Source organism: Glossina fuscipes, unplaced genomic scaffold, assembly GCF_014805625.2.
Source record: "Glossina fuscipes isolate IAEA_lab_2018 unplaced genomic scaffold, Yale_Gfus_2 0, whole genome shotgun sequence".
NCBI lineage: Eukaryota > Metazoa > Arthropoda > Insecta > Diptera > Glossinidae > Glossina > Glossina fuscipes.
Genome location: NW_023998414.1, coordinates 30,483,568 through 30,504,522, shown reverse-complemented (window position 1 = coordinate 30,504,522; position 20,955 = coordinate 30,483,568). Strand labels below are relative to the sequence as shown.

Below are 20,955 nucleotides of genomic sequence, written 5' to 3'. Positions count from 1 at the left end.
GTTTTAAAACCAATCAAATCTATTATATAATAACGACTTCGTATATAATTAAAATTTTAATGCTCTCATAATCGCTCATCAATGCCGTTTATGACCTTTCGAAATATTTAGCATATATACACTCCATGAATGTGTACACACTTTTATGAACGGCGAACCATGCGTCTTTCTAATCCTATTCTCAAAATCTCGAATATTAGAATAAAAAAAAAAAAAAAATGCTATAAAGAATTTTTTTTAAAGTTTCATAGAACAAATTTGTAAGTAAATGCTTGCAAAAAGTGTAAAACACAAAATCCTTTAACTCTTGAACACTATCTTTCTCAAAATCGAAAAGTATTTAAGGGGAATACTGGCTGTTTCAACATAGTGCCTTGCATTAATTCTGATCATTTTTCCAGTTGAAAATTTATTGATAAAAATTGATATAATTTATAGTAATTAAAATATTTTCCATCATTTTCTGCAAACTTTTGCCCATCTTTTTGAATATATGGCGATAGCTTATCTAAAGAACGATAGCGGTTTTGGCAGCCATCGAACCCAGCCATCGAACCATTTTTGCACTTCTTCAACAATTGGAAATCGCTTGCTAGCCAAGCCATGCTGCATCGATCTGAACAAGTGGTAGTGAAAAGGCGCTATATCTGATGCGGCATAACTTCTCATTCGAGCTGCAACAGTGTATCGCTGACAACTCTTGCAACATGTAACCGAGCGTTGTCATCCACGAGCTCGTAAGACACTACGTCTTGTATAGTAAAACTTAATGGCTATAAATATTCCGCTTCAGTGTCGATGCGGATCGCTCTCCCGAATTCACCTACGACTATTTGAGCCTGAGATTGTCGTAGTAGATTCTTTTTTCATCGCCGCTCAAAATACGTTATCGAAAACTTTTCTTTTCTTGTCTGGCGAGCAATGAATCCGCGATATTAAAATGCTTCGAAGTGACATTTTCAGTTAATTCGTCTCCTTCCTCCCAGCAGTTTTCTTCAAATCAAACAACAAAAGTAGCGAAAATGCCGAAAATGCTAATTTGTTCCTCGCATGATTAACGCCTCTATACAATAAATAACTCAATAACATTAAATGGAAAAACTGTTCTTTCGTGTAGAGAAAGATCAAGATCATCAAATTTAAGCGTTATGGACATTGATACCTCGCATTATTTTATCATTTTCATGAATGAGATGTCGCTGATCAAAATAATTGCAAGCACGCAATATATACGTTTAGTAGACTTTCAAAGAGCAAAAAAAAAAGAATGGTTAGATTTGCTAGTACTTGCATCCCTTGTATTAAAAAAAAAAAAAAAAAAAAGAGAAAAAATGTGTCAATATCTCACTTATCCTTTAGAGCTAAAATCATGCGTAAACGATGTGGCGAAATATAATGTCTCTCGTCTAAATATCTAGTCGAGCATTTTCAAGGAGTGGAGGGGGAATACGACATGCACGATCTCACGAGGAAGCCCGTAATTTGCGCACCAATTATTTAATAGATCAATAAAAATTATTATATGCTGTTATTGTGTCGTTGTATAAATAAACAAACGTAATTAAAATCATACTTCAGTATCAAGCAGTACTTTAGATTACTTGCCTTATACCGCATTTCATACTTGCATACTTTTCATTAAAGATTATAATTATAGTTGGAAATACAAGTTAATTTGATTGCATTCACAACACTCGAGATAAGAGCAGGTGAGCACAAATTAATAGCCCTCTGTTAACTGTAATAATGGATCTGAGTCCCAAGCACTCCCAATTGCAGCATGTTATCGTAAACAAACCAACACTAACACGACAGACGATGACGCGATTTGTTTTTTATTTGTTTATTGAATTGATCAGGAAGACGGACGAAAACAGTTTAGGCTTGTCCGTTAGCAACGTTAGTAACTAAAAATGAATTCTTAGTACACATTCAAGATCCGCTCTAAGGCAAAATTGATTCTACTTTTGTAATCATCATTGTTCGATAAATGTCTCCATCAACAATCCCATTAAGTTTATGTACTTCTGGTTACAACGCATCGATCGATTAATTTGAGTATGTATATCTGTTGTTCACATATATTTTAAAACCACCATTGGTAACTTGAAGCCATATATCTTAAATTTCTTATCCGAGTAGTTTAGAAAATTTAGAGCTAATTCAGTACAAAAGACATCTAAAATTCATCAAAAAAAGAGAAAAAAAAAAAAAAAAAAACTTGCAACATTCTAAGCAACATCACAGAGACATCGCCAGACAAAGGCAACTTGTTTCTGTGCAGTTTGTGGAACTTTACGTTCCTGTTTTGAAGTAAAACTGATATCGGATCGTTTTCTTATCACTCTTTCTCTTCCTTCGGAATAATAAAGTTCGTGCAAAATCAAAACAACTCTATCCGCCTGAGTGGCCGAGTAAGCAAGAATCTCGACTAGCAATTCAATTGTAGTGAGATTCGAATCTCAAGTGCGGTGGAGTTTTTAAAAAAAGCCGGACAGCCTTTAGATGCTAGTGCCTTAAGACTTTTAGTTTTAGAATTGATTCTCTGGCTAAATTTATAATAATAGTAATGAAACAACTTTAACAAGAATGCACACTGTTCTCTTTTATGAGTAGCGACCGATCACAAGGTCAAAATATATAGCTCTTGAGACTGAATTTATCCCTAATCTTCCTGCTAAGTTAAAAAATCATGTGAGACACTGTATATAAGTCACATGCGTGCACATAGTTCTGCAACCGGTGCCTAAATAAGCCCTGTTTACTGCTTTGCTTTGCAAGATACGGCTTTACACGTCTTCAAATATAATTTCTATGGTATTTGACTACAGCACAGAAAGTGTTGGTAAACAATAGCTGATTGCATTAAGGAGCGACTTCTACAAGTCAAAATGTTAAAAAAAAAAATGGTTGATACCAGTACACACAAATTCGATAAACGTTGACCTTTCTCTACATAAAGTAGCAGTTTTCTATATAATAATAACGATATATTCAGCGTATGCCGACGCTAATTGAATGGAGCGCCCAAAATTGCTCCTTAATCTTCGTTGTTTTGTTGATGTTGATTTGAAGACATCGCCTGCCGAAGCCCACCAAACAAGTTCAGAAGCTTATAGGGTTGCTGCTCTACTATATTCCCTATCCCAATTGTCGGTTTTCGTTTCAACGATTTAAACGCGACAACACGAATTTACTGAAAATGCTCATTTTTTGGTTACTTGTTGCATGAGTTGCATTGGCTGATCATCCGACAATATATTCGATATAGAATTGCTTTTGGTAAATATTTGGAGCAAGAAGCCAATATTGTTATATCAATTTATCTGAATTTCTATACAGAAAACGATTATGCATTTTTCTCAAATATTAGTTAATGAAGAAGTGTTGCTAAGCTAACTTGTCAAAGGTTTTCCGTCTAGGCCCATCATCAAACGATGAGGCCTATATTATTATTTACTTCGTCAAAATGTCCAGAACGAAGCATCAGAGACCCCACAAAGTATATACATACTTGATCAGCATCAAATTCTAAATCGATTTAATTATGTCCGTCTGTCCGTCTATTGTAAACATTCTCTTGGCCGCAAAAATGAAGTTTATTAACTGCAAATGTTCTTGAACGCAGCTTGGTATTGAAGATGAGTAAATTCGACGAAAGACGCGCCTATAGTGCTGAGTAAAGGGAGAACAGCTCTGTTTTTCAAAAGAACTAAAAAAAATTAATTTGTTGCTCATTGCTCCTAAACTACAGCAAATTACAGATAATTCTATAAAAATTTGAACGTACCTGCTAAAAAATGGACGCCTACTCAATATTATAGTGTCTTATGATTTCATTTTTTTTTTTTTTAAACCCTATACAATATATAAATTCTTGGCTAGTTTCGAATTCAGGGTATACCTGCGTCCGTTTATCTGTCCATCTGTCCGTGTGTGCAATTGTATAGTATCTGTCGTAGGTACTCTCCCGCTTGCACAAATGACGATATCGCCTAAAAAGTTGCAAATATTTCAAAGAGAACGTCTGCAGCAGCACGCCCACATCCTTATATGACATAAACTGTGAACTCTTTCGCGTTTCTTTACTTCATATAAATTCCGCCCTTTTACTCTGAATGAAGAGAAAATCAGCCACGCCCACTCAAAATTGTTATATATTAAAATTTAGTTCCTTCTTTTTTCTTCAGGATCACGGTGACGGGTATAAAAGATTCGGTGACAATCGAATCTAATTTACTTAGTTATTCAACTTATGTTTGTTGTGCGTAAATTGTTTTAAGCAAAAAATTTACTCATTTTTAAAACTTCATTTACGCACATGTTAAACCAACAACACAATGTACGTGCAAATATATTAAGAGATGAGCGCTATGCCGATATGTAACTACACATACGTACGTATTGTACTCTGTACAAGTTCTTTGGATCTGTAGTAGAAAAATGTTTAATATTATTTTTAAGAATATTTTCCCAAATATTTTCAATAACCTTTTTGTAAACATGTACGGCCGTAACAGTAGTACTCGCTCAATATATATACATACTTACATATATATATATACATATATTTTTGTTCGTTGACAGCGGGAGGTCAATTGTCAAGCCAAACAGCGAAACGTGTACGATAGAAATTTGAAAAAAAAAAAAAAAAAAAACAAACAGGCAATCGTTAAATATTGCAACATATTGGTCACAAGCACGAATTTTATTTAACTTTGTAAGTAAGAATTGTAAAAAATCTTTTAAATTCGATGATTATTGGAAAGAATTGCAAAATATTAAAAACTGACAACAACAAGACCAGAGGAACTGCTTGTGAAGCCAGAATTTATTAAATAAAGGTAAAGAATTTTGTTTTTTTTTTTTTTTTTTCAAAATGTTAAAAAATCAACAATATATATATATATATATATTTCTTTACATAGATTAATTAATTACTAGTATTAATAGCTCTTTATGAAATGGGGCGAAACACAAAAGGGGGCAAAGAAAAATACTACTAAACACATTAAGCAGAAAGCAAAAAAAAAAAAAAAATATTAGCGATATGTGAAATGTGGTTGTTTATAACTTTTCAAACAATTTGTTAATTGATTTAATTGTTTATCGAATATAAGCACAAAAGGGAAATTTATAAAATTTATTAATTAATAGCAGCATTTATAATATAATTAACTGCTTTTTGATCTCTTTTCAATTATTTGCTAATCTCTTTTTTTTTTTTGTTTTTTTCTTATTTTATTTATTCATTATTTTTCTATTATCATTAATATCACATATATCGGTATCGAGCCGCTAACGTCATATCTTGTTTTTCCCTTCCCTTCCCTTCCCTTCCCTTCCTAATCTCTGCCTCTCTCTCTCTCACTCTCACTGTTAGGCAGGCTCCTTTAAAATATGGCTAATGAGAATGCCGAACTGAACAGTTGATGCTATTGCATTATTAATATCAATTACGTTTAACGGTGTTTGCACTTTTTTGGTTTTATTTTTTTGTTACTTTTTCATTATAATCTCTTGACTGCACTGTTAAGTCTCTAACCGATAATTATATTAAAAAATATTTTTTTCATAAATTTTTATTTTATTTATTTATTTTTTTTTTTCGCAGTAAAATGTTGTTTTTTAAAAAAACAAAATGAATTTTTTCAAAAATTTCTTGCATTTTTCATAAATGAAAAAACAAAACAAAAAAATTGAAAAAAAAAAGACAAACATCAATCTAACCGCTTGATATGTATGGGGAACCGTTTGTTAACGAAGTTATACTGACTCTGTTGATTGCTGTTTGGCTTTGTATTCAAATAGGTATTCACCGGCTCCGTAGGTGTTATTTGTTTGTTCGCTCATTCGTTTGCGTGCGCTATAAGCAGCTACAGCTGGCTCTTGTGATTATGACTGCATTTTAGGTTCCCCACGAAGAGTGTGCGAAGACAAGCAAAAAAGAATTAAAGCAAAAATCAAGTGAACAAATGAGTAAATGAGTAAAGTGTCATTTAAACCGAATCACTGATACTCAACAACTCTGTGCATTTTTTCATTCGTACATATTCAATATGGAAATAATGTAATTGGATCGATTGAATCGATCAATCTACGAACCGGTATACAATCTATTATTGAAAACTCTATCACAATTCTTTCCAGCTTAAACGTATTGTTTAGCTTTTTCAAGTAGTAAGCAATAGTTTTCACATCTGAGGTGCAGTCAAATCCAGGTATCGGGGTATAGAAGGGGAAACTTCTGTTTTAACATTAAATATTTTTCACTTATTTAAGCCAAATTCAGAAAAATCACTTCACTTTCATTGAACACTACAACTGATAGAACACATGACTCATTCATGTCCTCTTTTATTTATCACATATAACCTCTCAGCATTATTGTTCGGAAAATGCTCACCGCCTTCAAAATATATTCCATAAAAATAAAGTTATACTTTTAAATTCATTAATTTCGCTAAGTTCTGGACTGGAGTTACTTTGCGTTTACTTAAATTTCATGGAAACATGTTGCGATTTTAAAAGAACTTTCTCGATCTGTTAAAAAGAAGGGGAAAAAAAAGTGGAATGAGTAAGAAAATAATAACTTTTGGGTAAATTTTTCATATTAAACTTCTTTCTTCACCTTTAGAATAATCAATCAATCAATCAGTCATTTCAAGGCTATAACCTGCGCAATGAAGAATTCGATGCCCTTTATGATATTATATCGTTACGGATAATCATCATATATTTGGGAAAATAAGTTTAAGTAAAAATTCCTAAACTCTATTGTATATAGATTTTCCGAATTATTATATTTTGCTTGAGGGTATCATAAAAAATAAAAAAAAAAAGATGAACAAAAATTCCCTGAGAAAGTAGGATAAATAAGATGATTAAGAAGAAGAAGAAACATAAGAGCAAACTGTGATATTCGTTGCCTGTTTGCTTGAGATGATGAGCATAATTTGAAGCCTAGACATGAATGCAAGAAACCGAGCAGATGTGCTTATGCGAACTATGAAATAAACGCTTCTACTGCTTCATGAATAGTTTTCTATAAAATAAGTTTTTGAATTTATTAACTAAAGTTCTAAGCAGAATCTCAGAGTCCAATGGTGTGAGAACACAAGTCGAGAAATATTTGGGAACAGATGAAAATTTACATAATTTTCATTACATAAGCTCAGGTTCAATTGGGTCAATTGGTTCTTCCTCCTCATTCCTTCATTTTTCCCTTCCTTGGATATCTTCTTTCCATTAATTTATGCGTTTTGTCTCTGATACATATTTTTTCGCTCCCTTCTCCCATCGATCCATATACCTAAACCCTGAAATTTTCTATTTAAAGATCGTCTGCCAGGGAGGATAATCTACTCAAATTTTACAAGAGTGCTCTTTTTGTACCCTTTCGGGTCTCACCTTGTTTTATACAATCAAATTTTTGAAGTTCAACTAATAATACATGAATCAAGCTTTAGGTCTTTAATCAGCCTCTTCTTCAATTTGGAAAACCCGACAGAAACGCGTAGCTTTACAGATTAGTGATTAGTGGTCTTTTGCTCATTAGGAAAAATCTAAAGCAGATCCAGAAGTAATGTCGGTCTAGCTTATAGATGACGGTAATAGTTTGAAGAAAATCGCTAAGTTAAACTTAAGTTAAGCTTAAATATAAAAGTGGAAAATGTTACGATATTATTTATTTAATAGCTATCTAGAGTAAGTGAATGGTGTCAGTGAATTTATAAACATGGAAATAACTTAATGTTTGACAACGTCCAACTAACGTTATAGTCGATTTGGATTCTCCTCTGAAGGAATCTGCTCCTTCGTTTATGACGTTTATAAATTCGTGGATGATAAGATTTAAACGAGCTGTCAAGACAAACATCGCAGTGACCAAATGAGGCGAATAAAGTGGGCGGAAAAAACATCAGGAATGGCGAAGAACAATCACTGACAAAGTTAGCAGACATGAAACGCATGAGACCAAGCCTCGTCTACGTCGATATTTACAATGGAATAAAATCATCACTTCTAAAATCTAACATCGCGACGGCGAAAAGGCAAGAATTCCAATATGAATGAATTCATCATCAAACTTATATAGCGCTCTCTGGGTTTTCAAGCTTCAAAATGAAACTCGACGATTATAGACTTATCGTGCAGTCTGCGATTGAAGGGACCTTGAAAGTTCTTTACATAGGCAGTATATTGAAGCTATTGAAAGTGATTGCGAAAAGCATATCGAGTTGTTATTATAGTTTTTTTTTTTCAACTAACAAAATAAATTCTTAAACTAACAGAAAAAAAAGCTGAGCACAAGCAACATAGACTATCAGTTCTATTTTAGAAAAGAAAATTAGTTACTAAGCTCACGTTCCGTTGCTGGTTTCAAAGGGTCCATAGAATTAATTATTCGCAAAGTGATTCTTTAAATAGAGGAAGCGTTCAGGCTACACGTATCGAGCTAAAGGGAAACTATGTTGACAAAGAAATTTTTCTTTCCGAATTTTTTGTGTTTTCTTTGCCAAGCCCGATATTTCGTATTTTGGAATGGAAATAGATACAACAGTACGATCGAAAATAATAGATTGCAATTGAAATTGATAAACGAATAGAAGCTTTAATCAAAAGTAATTCAAATCATGCGTATGAACTTTTCGTTCACTGTACGAAAGATACGTAGAATGTAGTATTTATTGATAACAAGTTGCAAACAGAAGGACAAATTTAACATATATCGTCATTCGTTGTTTGGTCTCGTTGCACTTGCATGCTCTCTTTCACGACTACACGAACTATGCTGTGTGTTAGCTTAGGTATGCAGACGAAATATCGCCCAACTTTAAATTGCAGTCTCTCATCGAGCAACGGACGACGACGAATGTTTTGATCAAAACAAAAATAAAGAAATTTTTGCTCATTTCATTGCATATTACACGAGAAAGGAAAGCACGTGTAGGTCTGTTAGATAATAAGAGAGATCTCTAATTATATATAACAAACAATATGAAATTTATTTATCGATGTTTTGATATTGAATTGACATTAAAAACACAAATCATGTTACACACTGTTACTCCTATCAAACGAATGTCTTGACTGAATAATTAAATGAAATAATGAGAAATTTTTAAAATATAAAATCAAATTTTTTACATACAATAGTCCTTGCACTCCTTCCCTTTTCAACATACATCTTATGTGTACATATATATATATATATATATATTTAACTCGAACTAAATCGTTAGGTCGTTTGCTTACATAGAAGTCTTTGCTTAAAAATAGAAAAAATAATCATTTTTGCAATGATTTCCGGTTCGAGGTTTAAAGAAAATAAACGAGAGATATTTGCTTAGGGAGATACAATTATTAAATTTTTTTATTTATTTATTTATTTATTTTTTTTTTTTGTTTGCGTCAATTAGTTGCGAGAAGTTAAAGTGCAGTACTGCCGCGGCAAGGATATACGTCCTGAACTAACTTTTTCAAGATTTCAAGCAGAGTTTTCAAAGGCTTTTCAAGAAAAGACGTTAATAATTCGAACTCTTCACGCATCTGCATGCATCCGTGAATCGATTTAACGGAAACATGATCGCAATGGTCAATTTTGGCCTTCCAAAGAAAAATTTAAAATCTAAACCACCATTAACTTTACTATAACGAGGCTTTCAACAGGCTTCAGTTTGGAGACCAATAAAGCCTTATTTATAGACCTTGTATATACATACCCAATTTTCACTGATGAGGGCGAAAATTAGCCTAGCCGGTCAATACATTTGCCCATAATTAGCAAGTAAGATCTGCTTCTTAACATTGCGGGCGTATTTTAGCTGATAAAGTCGTTCTTTCTATGTTAGTTTGGATTGAATAAAGTTTTCAACTTTTGCATGTGAAGATACAGGGATCAATAAGTATTTGGAATTTAATCAAATTTTTTATCATGCCCCTCTCCCAGCTTGCTGTCATCATGGATCGTTCTTCGTTGAGAGCATTATTTTTCCTTTGATCCTTTTTTCCTACCCGTTGCGATCTTATGTCAAAGCTTTTGCTCACCAATTGACATCGATGGGGAGTTAAATTTGACAAATCCTGATGAACTATATGGGCCAACATCCTTTCGATATTATTTGCACTCAACAATTAAAACTATTGGATCGTTCTAAATGTCATAATTTCTCTTTGGTTTGCCTTCGAGCAACTTGACAATGATGATGTTTTTCTGCCTTTTAAGAAAAGCATCTTCATAACTGATCCACATTTTCATGAGAATATTTCAGTAAATAGGGAGAAAGTATTGTTTTCAATACCAAGTTGTTTCTGCCACATTTGAAGTCGGTGGCTTCTCTTTTGCGCCCACGAGAATTTTTACCGCAAACTTTACACAGACGGACAGATAATTGATTTAGATTGAGAATTGGATACTAAACGTGAATACATATACTTTGTGAGCGATCTTCACCTTCCTTCTACAAACTTTGCTAGCGATTTGAGAAACTACCCCACTCATCGTTCGGTGATAGGGGGTTAAAAGCGAATATTGAAAGCGCTTTTACCTATGTTAGGTCACGTTTCGTGAACAAAGTCGGATCAGTTATTATCGGGTTTATCGGATTCTTTTTCGTGTTGTTTAACTGGCACTGAATAAACATTGAAATAAGAAAAAAAAAATTTTTGCTTTTCTTTAATTTTTGTGGATTTTCCGCTTTCGTTAACGAGAGCCGTATAGTTTTAATTCAAAAATTTGATGCATAGTTTCTAAAATATATTTTGAGAACGATAAGTTGTCGCGGAATGAGCCAATGTATGTAGGCAGTGAAGAAGAAACAAACGAATCGTACTTCGGCATAAGCCCTTTAAAAAGTTCCTAATCAGCATTAAATACAAAATGCAGATCTAAAGCATGCGATGAACAGATGCTCTGTCACTTTGTACGCAATAAGTCGATTTCTCCAACCGTCATTGATGGATGTGCCTATATTTCCGACTCAGGTCAGGCTCGCCAATCAAAAATTGGCTTTGCTAAGATGCGTCTTTTTGGTAAAGTCTTGTTTACTTTAGAAAGCACTTGGATTTGTTTGCTTACCCCTATCTCTACCGAAATGAACTAATAGCTATAGCAAAGAAAAATTACAGAAAAATGGATGTCAGGTAAACCGACTCATAATAACTTCACCTGTCTAATTTCTTACGAGCTCATCGACAAAAAAAAAACACATAAAATTATAGATTAGAATCAAGGCCTTATTCCAGGAAACGAAAACGTTTTATGATACCGTAGCAAAGAACAAACCATTGCCATGAAATGTTTTGCAGAGAAATCTCTTCTTATAGCTGTGCTTGTTTCGCACCAACTCGTTTCTTTTATACCCTCATCCAAGTTCTTCTCATTCAATAACTCACTTTCGGTTATCGATTAAACTGCATTCTTGACCAGATAGCGCGAACATTGAATTAAAAAATTAAAAAAAAAAAAACAATTAATCGATCAGATGAGAACGAAAGAATAACTTATCGAGGATTTGGTCTTATGTAGAACGTATTAAGCAATAAAATAATTGTTATATCATGAAGAAAGCACACGATGGGGAGTAACGATAATAACTACTAACTAAAAGAATTTTTCCATTTCCCGATAATTTTCTTGAACTTAACATACATATAAAATTCTGTTATCGATATTATGTGGGAGATGAAAAAAATTTGAAGATATTGTTATCGCAGCTAGCAATTATCGATGCGACCCGTAATAAGTTCGCCTTTTTCCCATATATAATACAGATTAGCGCGGGTTAAAAGGTTGAACAATCATAATCGTTTAAGGAAAATAAAATGATGAAATGATGAAATGAATAAAATCGAAGAAGAACATCGAACGCATTTTACGACTTGCAATTATAGCGAATGAGTGAGTCTTTCAAATTCTGATCTAAATGATGTTCTGATAATAAATGATGTATTTTTCATAGAGCGCATGCGCGCCATTTATTGATATATGAGAAAATGTTCTATTGATATGACACGAATGTAATAACATTCATACTGCATGCACAATAATAATTCGAAGTAAATTATTTTGTATTTTGTAGTTTTTTGTTGTTTTCGCAAAAGCTTCTTCTTAAGAATATATCCGTATAATGATTATAGGTTGAAAGTAGAAAGTTGTGGCTGAAGTGTATAGTGTGCGTTCGTTCCACACATGTGGAGTTAGTTCTGTTTTTTTTTTTTTTTTTTTTTTGCTTTTCCTTCTTTTTACCGTCAATAATCGTTTTGTATTTCAAAGGCTAATAAAATTTGTAATTACATTCAAGATATTAAAGAAATATATATATATATATATATATACATATATGTATGTTTGGATAGATATGGGTGTGCGTGTATATGTACAAATAATTTGAAATTATTATTATTATTATTTTTTTTTTTTTCATACGTATATTTAAAACGTCTGAATGTGATATATTTGAGGATTTTATTTATTTTTATTTTTTTCAGCGAGAATCAGAAGAGTAACGAGAAGAAGAAGAAGAAGAAAAAGAAATCTTTATACGTATTTAGAATAAAGTTTAATGTAGAAAACCGCACAAGACAGCAACAAGTGAATAATTGCGTGGCACAGTTAAACGCAATAACATGCATAACCGGCACAATGGTATAGAGCCATACATGCCTATAATTTATCTAAAGACTAAAGCGTACGAAATATTGCATAATCATGTGTGCCGAGTAAATAAAACGTATTTTGTCTGCATAATGTGTTAAACTGAATTTTTCTTAGTCTCCAGCAAGCAAGTCATTAACTACAATAACCACAACAATAACAACAAACAAACAAACAACAACAACAATAATAATAATAATAATAGCACTAACTGTAACAGATTTGACCAGAGAGGGAGAGAGAGAGAGAGAAGCAAGAATTTATTTAACAGATGTTTCTTTTTTTAAGAATTTTTACGTGAAAATTACTACAGTTAGCGGTAATCAAGCGGCACAGTTTACGTTTGTCATTTAAAACATCTGAGGTTTACTATTATGCCAACTTTAAATTCTTGTTACTTCTATTCGATTCAGTGTTGAGTTAGTTGTGAGTTATTTCAATTTTCATAAACTTCATAATAATAAAAATAATAATAACAACAACAAATGTAATGACTTGCAAAATTGTATGGGAAGAGCGATTTTACGATACGCTCGCTCGGCCAGTATATCGTTCTTCTTCTTCTTCTTCTTCTTCTTTTCTTATGGCTTTTAATGAAATATTTACATAATTGCTGATAGGCAACATTCAGGCCACTCAGGCAGGTTATTAATTAGGTCAGTGTAATTCAAAATTATGCAATTACAAAATCTATTCTATTCTTAGCCAGTTTCGTACGACTTACGTACGAGAAGAAGAACAGATTACGAAACTGTTATGTAAATTTCAAAGAATTTCAAAGAAAATTAAAGAAGACCAGATATTAAGAAGAAGAAGAAGAAGAAGAAGAAGAATAAGAAGAAGAGAGAATTTATATTACATTTATTCACTCAGCAGTAGTAGTTTACGCTGAAACGATTAACACTTCAACTCATCTGTGTTCGCCTTTTGCGATTGCAAGATATAGAGAAAATTGTATAAAACGACAACAATTGCAACAACTTTAGCTGGACGATAGATAAGAAACTTTTCTTTTAAGTGCTTCGCATCTTCTATTCTGTAGCGCTTCACAATGACTTTTCAAGGATATCGGTCTAAACATGTACAAGGCACGTAGATTGATCCAAATCAATTCATTTTGATTAGGATTTCTCTTTGCCCAAAAGTATATCAGCACATATAAGTTGAACATAAAAATATTATTGTATCAGCATACATTGGACGGACAGACTACATCATGCAATATATTAGAAAATGTTTCTAAATCGATTATATAATATATATAATATATCTGAAGTAATTCCACATCTTACGTACATCTTTCTTCCTCTCTCTCGCTCTCTCTCTCTCTCGCTCTCTCTCTCTCTCTCTCTCTCTCTCTCTCTCTCTCTCTCTCTCTCTCTCTCTCTCTCTCTCTCTCTCTCTCTCTTGCTCTTTCTCTCTTCCTCTCCTAACAGATTTGCATATCCCTTATCTCAAGTAGTACAAGTTGTAATTGCAAGTAAACAAAATTCGTATTAGGAGCTCTATTAATTATGTCGAGCAAATGCTCACAAATATATTTGGTATCCCTTGCCAGTTAACTGCCCAATAAAAATATAAAAATACTCCGTTTTTGTCGAAAGAGCATGACTAGTGCCTATAAGAAGTGCGTCATGTGTAAGCTTCGCAGTTTTTCTTCAGGCGCATATGAGCAGAAGAACTTAGGATAGGGTTACCTCTTCTTATAACGACCAATTCAAAATCAAATTTTCGAACCAGTCTAAGCTAATCTGTCCCCCTTATGTTTTGGTGTTCAAACAACATGTCGTAATACTTGAGATATTTTAATGAAATTTTATACACTGGCGTATTTTCGCCGAACGAGGAACGCTGTTGAAAATGATTAGACTCGTACCACTTCTTCGAATACTTTCCATATAACACCGTATTCGGAAAAGCCATTGTAGGGAAAACATAGCAAATTTCATAATTTCTCGGTAAAAATCGCTCAGTAATAGTATTTCAATATTTCAAATTGGTATGAAAATGTTTGCTCGGCTGGAGGAATCTTTTGAACCCCCTCTCATATAGCCGTTCCTACCAAAAGTGAATCTTTATATGGTAAAAAGGTCTAATACTCAATATCTCATAGTGAAAATTAGTTCATAAGTTGAGAAAGAAATTAACCTTAGCGAATTTCGACCAAATAAGTTCATTTTTCGGATGACACCACATATAAGGATACTCAAGATATATAAGCCCTTATCTACCAAATAAATCGGATTGTTAATGTTTTATGATGAAAATTTGTTCATATATAGTCATTGTGACATAAATATTAAATGGACCAAATTTAAATCACCTGGTTCCATTTCTTGGACCCCACTCCATGCAAGCTTTCTTATGCATAAGAATAAGATTTAATTTTTTATTATCTTATGATGAAAATTGGTCCATAGTGTCTGGTATTTAGCAAAAAAAATGAACAGTAGGGAACTAGGGTCTAATATTTGGACCCTAGCATATATAGGGATTATGATGAAAAGCAAACCTCTTAGCGCGGAAAGAAAATCTAGTTTCTAGTTTTTTACGACGGAGACTGAGAAATAATAAAATTTTTAGGAAATAAAATAAGTTGGTTAAATTTGGATTACGTCATGTGATCCTTTAACCTTCTTTGGCTATCCTCCAAAATGCTGGCTGTCTTGAAACGTATGCTTTTCCACGTGTAATTTTTGATATAAAACGTTTGGTGCTAAAACAACTGAATAACTAACTGTACTAGATGAAGCGATTTAGAGCATTTAAAAGTCGACCTTGTCCGACGTTTGTACGAAGCACAAAGAAGATCCCATTCCATACGTACAGTTAGGTTGGCTTACTTCCATTTTGCATTATTAAATTTATGTCACACAATGACTATTTCAAAATGCGGTCCTACATGGACAATCCAATCCTACATGGTCGATCCAATTCATTCTCAATAGGCTTCGTCTTTAATTCGTCCTTAATTTCCTTCATTTCGTTTTCTGAAAATTGCCACCTAAGCGCAATCATTAGACGGACAGATGCGCACATGGAGAAAAATCCTTACGTCGATTCATGAAATGATTCTGAAACGATTGGTAGGTCTGTCTTAAGCTTTTCCGGGTGTTGCTTAGATCGTTAAGTACTTAATATACCGCTAACAAACGCAGTATAGTGAACATTATATGGACATCGTCTCAGCGATGGCAAAGCCGCTTCATATCTAATAATATAACGTGATTGAATCTATTCTTTCGAAAGTCCTTGCTGTCGTTTCTTAAACTTGTCTCTCATTTTTTCTTAGTGATTTCTATGCTAAACAGTGAAAGAAACGAGAAGAAAGGCGAAGCAAGAACAAAAACAGGTCCACTAACTTTTCAGAAAAGATAACTTAGTTGATTAACAAAACTTCATTGAAAATGAAAGAAAACAAAACACAACAAATGGGCGCATGGAGAGAAAAAAACTATCTGCCTTTGCTAATGCTAATGCGTTTAGAAATGGGGCGCTAGGAATTTTAATGAGCATATGATGATGCATTAAAAATTGTCAATCCTCCAACCTTCTAGACGCAGTCAGAAATAATTAGTCCACTCCACGCATTTATATACTATATATTTAGAGGTGTGCACTAAAAGAAAATGCTATTGTTTATGTTAAGAGTGGTAATTATTCATATAACGTTACATTTTGTTTCAACAAGTTTTTTACATCATTTTCAAGCATCAACTCTACCTGAAAATGATAATTAATGCTGCTCAGACGCATAAATTTGCACAGTATGCGACTGCACAAATCATGAAAACTCTGAAAATTACTTTAGTTTATTTTAACATTAAAAAAATGCCATAAAACTAACATTAAGCAAAAAAACAAAAAAAAAAAAAACAAAAAAAATTGTAAATAAATAAATAAATAATACATTTTGTGAGAATTGGGTTTCCAACAATAACATACTGCTTCATGCATATATATTTATATATGGCATTACGGCATAAATATCTCAATAAATAATATAAAAAAAGAAAATAAAAAAAAATACAATTAAATCAAAATTTCTTTTAATTAAAGTATTACAATACATTATGCGTATGTAATTGAGACAAACAGTGAAAGATTAAATTATTATTTTTAAAAAAAACATTTTGTTAATTTTTGAAAGAAAATATCTATTACCTGTCATATAAAAATAGGTTTGGATGCTCCAGAAATTATTTTGAAAAGTTTGATATCTTGTAGTTCAACTTACCTGAAAAGGAATGAAAACTGTGTTATTATTAAATAAATTACAAATATTAAATAAATTATAAATATATATATATATATATATATATATATTGTTGTAAGGCAAGACACAACTTGTGTAAAAAAACACTTCGCTCCGAACATATAAAATAGATTAATGTAGTTTTGAAATATTGCTTCAATCCCAATGTGAAAAATATTTTCTTTCTGTAAATAAAACCTTTCCACATTACATAGTTTACATAAATATATTATATCATGCATAAAATTGTATTATAATAAATAAGTCAAATTCGTCATTTTTATTATATCGTTGCTATAACAAAAGAGCTTTTAGCAAAGTTGACAACCCAAACACAAATGCTGTCAATATAGCTACGCTTTTCGCATATATTATAACAAATCGCTTCTTCACTTTATGCTTGTGCTTGCAAAAGCAAAAGCTTCCCTTGCATAAATATTGAAAACTTTATTGCGTCTTCATGCAAGTAAACGGTGTAGTGCATAAAATGCACTTCTTTAAAGTAAAACAAAAAAATTTCAATAAAAACAATTTACAACAAGCTCAGTGCGTTGAAAAAACTCCAAGCATCGTTCATCAAACAAATTTACTCGTAAATAAAACGATCACTGACCCCTTGCCAATAGAATAGAATAATAGCTGACCCTTCAATGGAATAATTCTTACGAAAAATCCTATACAAACGACCCTCGTTTGACACGGTTACCCTTAAAGCAAACTTTCGATGCAACACGATACGAAATTTACACCTTTTTGACATAACGCGATTTCAACAAATCGAATATATTCGAAAATGTGTTATTTTTTGCAATTGATTTTTTTTGCCCTTAATTTTATTTTATCTTTAATAAAAAGAGCATTTCAATCAACTTGCAGAAAAAAGAAAGTAAATTAACTGCAATTTACATAAAAACTCGAAATTAACTTGAAAAAATTTTCTCATCTTCGATATGTATGTTTGAAACGAAGTTTTTTGATATATATATAGTTCTACATTTACGCCTTGAGACTTGATTTGGTTACAACACGTTATCTTAATTTACGTTATATCTCACTCAAATCAATTAAATTATTTTATATTACGTTCAAATTCAAAAAAAAAAAAATAAGTAAATAGTACGACGCGGTATGAATAAATGTGTGTTAAACGAAGAACGCATATATACATCTTGCCTGCAACGCATGCAATTTTATCGTAAATTATAGTACTTAGGACTCGAACCATTTTAAAATTTATCAAAGCTTTTTGAGAAAGAGAAAATAAACTTTTCTTATTGGACATTGTTTAAGAGAGTTTTGGATTCGCTAGATTACTTTAATATCCAAGATCTAACCCGAAAACTTACAACGAAGACAACATATTAAGACGGAAATTACAATAGTTTTTTATTATGACGCAATGACAACGAAAAGCTTTTAGGTGAAAAAAGCATTTTTGCTTTTTGTATTAAGAAACAAAAAAAAAAAAAAGAAAAAAATGCAAATAGAAAGCATTAGCTTTTCAAAGCCAAATCGATCGTATTCAGCTCTGAATAGTAAATCGATTCAATTTCTCTCTGAGAGAGTAACGAAAATGACTATAACTTGTTTTTTTGCTTATTATCATTAATTTGTTGCTTTTGTTTCTTTTTGCATTTTCGAATCGTTTATTCTTTTGTTTCTCTCTTTTTATTACTTTTTTTTTACTTACTTCCATTTTTTAACGTTTTATGAATGAGCGAATGTTTTACAATGGAATTCAATTGTTGTACGTACTATTGTAAAAATAGTTTTCTACTAAAAAAAAATATTATTTATATATATATATAATATGTGATGAATCGGAAACAGTTAGTGAATCATGTTCAGAATAATTAAATGACTTTTGTAAAAACTATTTACAAAATTTATTTGCTCCACAACTTCACTTTTTATGCGATAATCAAATGTAGGATTTTTTAATAGATGTCATACCAATCATCGAATTAAGATTTTCTAATAGATTTTCACTAATTTAGATAAAATTCGCTGAAAGACTTTTTCGATATACTAACTGATGTCACATATATATACCATCGCAAAAGTGAAAGGTTAACTCACCAAACGATAATGAGCAGGAACAGCGATTTAAAATTGTGCATGAAATATTTTAGTCTCTTGAGAGGATGCCGTGCACATGAAAAGGTGTAATTTTTGACTTTATTAAAAAAAAAAAAAAGAACAATTGCTTGTGGTATTAGACACGAATACACAAGGATATGCCAAAAATGAAAACGAATAAGCGAAGAAATGCAGCGAAGAAAACGATTCAAAGGCAATTGTTGTTAAAACGCGATAATCCAGAGTTGAAAAATAGATTTCATCTTCCATAGGACTCTATATGTATGGGCTTTTTTTGTGATGGAATATTTTTCTTTTTTGTCAATATAAAAATTGACGACGATTGAATACGCGACTGATTGCCGATCATCACCTTTCAAATGCCAGATTTTGTGATCTATATCTACGGCATGGCCATATTTAAGAAACATAGAAGCATAGCTGGCACACCCGCTCTACATGAAGTGATGATAACAGTTTTAGCTTTCCCCCGAATCTTGCTCTGTGAGGAAAGTTACAACGTCTAGGTAGATGATGCGATAGATAAGAAGTCAAGTGTGAATAGAGGCACTAACAAGAATTTATTCAGAAACATGTAGACTTCTCCTCTTCACATATGATCATATCTTCCTTCTGCAGGTCTGTGAACTAAATTCTCTCTCACATTTGTTTTTTCTTTTTTTTTTTCTGCAATTTTTTTAAATCAGCGCAAAGACATCCAAATTTCGAACTGCATAAATTCCTGTATTTCAAAATATCCCAAGTCAACCTCACAAGGGGAAGTGTTATTTATTTGTTCATTCATTTCGTCTCAGTTCAGGTAAAATTTCTAAATTTCGCCTAAATTTGACATTAATACGGATAATAAGAGTCTTGAGCTTATACATATATAGCAGAAGGCTAGTTCATTACGATCTATATTAAATCGTTTAGTGTGAAAGAGAAAACATATTATTGCACGAGGAGAACGACACCTAAACGAAAGCAAACTTCGCACTAGGATGGAAATTGAAGCATCATAGGGCATAACCGGTGCATGGTGATGCGCAAGAGGATGCAAACCTGAAATAGCCTAGTAATCCATACTTCAACACCGTATTACCTGATTTTGATTTATGGCTTGCTTAACTAGTTTTATGTCTTACTGAGGTACTTGACATCGACAGTGCCCGAACTCTAAAGAGAATCTTTTTTTGCGAATTTATATTGAGTCAGATGTGGAGATCAGATAATAGACATGATCCAAATTGATTAAGAATTTATGAGCCTAAAGTTGCTAAATAGACGGGACCGGCACATTTAACAGGGCCGGTGAATCACTTACACCATTTATCAGCGGATGCCTAAACACGAACCTACTGTACGAACTATTAGTAGTGATCTGCTTTCATAAGGTGATAATGAAGCCTGAGGCTTCCACCGTACGCTCGTACACAACAAATGAGATTCAATCGCGTCTATTGGAGAGTTATGCGAAAAAGTTAAAATTAAACAACAACAGAGGGTGCTCTCTTCGCCAACGTATACTCATTTTCGGGAGAATAGATGCAAAGTGTTAAAGAGACGCATACAGCTCGCGCGAGTCACACTTTGCCATTCGCTGTCCTACCTCAGTTAATCTGGTTTCATTTCATTTATTTTGACGCGTTACTTCCTTAAAAGGCGTAAGAAGAGATGAAGAACAACATTACCTGGCATGATCCAAATTGACTAAAATTAATTTTCTTATCAAAGATTTTGTTTTTCATCACCAGTTCGCGTCATAAAATACTAAGCACTACACTTGATTGCCATATAAGTGTTTAGTTTTCATAGGAACGCTTATATACGAGGAGACCAAAAAAAAAAAATCAAAATAAAAAAATAAAACGCGCGAATACATGAAAAATTGCTAGCTATAGATTGAAAGCAAAGGTATATCGACAAAGATCGGGCAGAGAGACGAAGAGAGGCAAGCTTACAT

General features: G+C 32.5%; 1 protein-coding gene across 3 annotated transcripts in view; it reads right to left on the bottom strand.

The window, feature by feature from the left end:
* LOC119639688 (SH3 and F-BAR domain-containing protein DDB_G0274695) overlaps positions 1–20,955 on the bottom strand; it is a 61,401-nt gene that overhangs the window by 29,947 nt on the left and 10,499 nt on the right. Inside the window, exon 1 of one of the 3 annotated variants that reach the window (XM_038037269.1) lies at positions 5,504–5,595. The exons of 1 other annotated variant lie outside the window; for it this stretch is intronic. The gene's annotated coding sequence lies outside the window, so the exon portion shown is untranslated. Of the gene's footprint in view, positions 1–5,460; positions 5,596–20,955 lie in introns of those variants that run through there. One more of the 3 variants, XM_038037260.1, reaches the window with a different exon arrangement.